This window comes from Marmota marmota, unplaced genomic scaffold (assembly GCF_001458135.2).
Source record: "Marmota marmota marmota unplaced genomic scaffold, marMar, whole genome shotgun sequence".
NCBI classification, from domain to species: Eukaryota; Metazoa; Chordata; class Mammalia; order Rodentia; family Sciuridae; genus Marmota; species Marmota marmota.
Window position 1 is genome coordinate 1 of NW_026005023.1, and position 1,183 is coordinate 1,183.

General features: G+C 44.1%; 1 pseudogene; it reads right to left on the minus strand.

Annotated features, from left to right (window-relative positions):
- Positions 1 to 132: 132 nt before the first annotated feature.
- LOC125614631 lies at positions 133 to 911 on the minus strand (annotated as a pseudogene).
- Positions 912 to 1,183: the final 272 nt, after the last annotated feature.

Sequence of the window (1,183 nt, forward strand, 5' to 3'; positions counted from 1 at the left end):
TTCCTCTCTCTCTACCCCCTTCTCTTCTGCAACTGGCTGCTAGGGTCCTGCTAATAAAATCTCGGACAGGTAAATGGTTGTTTTGGCTTGTTGAGTTTACGGAGCTTTTCCACCGTTCCTACATGCCTTACTTCAGTCTATATACTTTCTATGAAAGTCGCTATCTCTAAATAAAAAATAATTCTCAGTGGGTTAGAACTGCTTTGGTTCCTCCCTATTCTGGGAGAAGAACATTGTTATCTCCCAACTACCCCACTCATCCTGAAGCTAGAATTAGGCAGATAGTCAAGGGTGGGATCCAGAGAATGAAAGAATTGAAATGTTAATTTCTTCAGAGTCCCTCTCCACCCTTATCAAGATAACCTGCCTGCAGCTCCAATCTGTTGCTAAAATAACCTGTCCCAGGGATTGTCCCTTTTTATCCCCCCTTCCCCAGATCACTCCAACTTGGAGTTGGAGTTAATCACTCTCTAGTCCTTCTACTTTTCAACTTTTGGCCATCCCACCAAGCATCTTCTGGGCCTAGTCACATAAACAGGAAGGAGAAAGATAAGGGGAAGAGAGCAGCAGAACAAAGGAAGCCTATGATATATAAAAAAGGCAGAACATCCTCACTTTTGGGGATACCAGGATACCTTCTTCCTAATGGGAGAAGTCTATGTTACCCCTTTTTAAATAAACCCTGCTATATATGCTTGCCTCTTCAACATGTGAGGGAGCAGAACTTGTTACCAGTAAGTAACTGGCATTATAGTGGGTGAAATCACTCCACCCTTTCCTTTAAAGTCTAACCCCACTGCTTCTATTGCAGCTTGCAATACTTTACCTTGTGATTTTTCTGGAAGCATAATGCCTCCCTTGATTATAGTTTTGGTCTAATGATACTTGGTCAAAGAGTGAAAGAAACTTTTCTAAATAACCAGTTTTGCCATGACCCCCCACCCCACCACACTAGCTTGAGCTCTGCTGTCCCCCTGTCCTGTAGCTGCTCAAAGACACACAGTCCAGACCTCAGGCATGAGAAGAAACCTCAAGCAGGTGTGCAGATGCTCTTGACCTTTCCTCTGTTGATCCCCCAGGACAGAGGGTGGCCTAGTCCATGAGCTTAGTGAATTGTCTTAGGGCTCTGCGCAGGCACCTTATTCTGATCTCCTTAATACACATCAACTATCACTAACTAGCC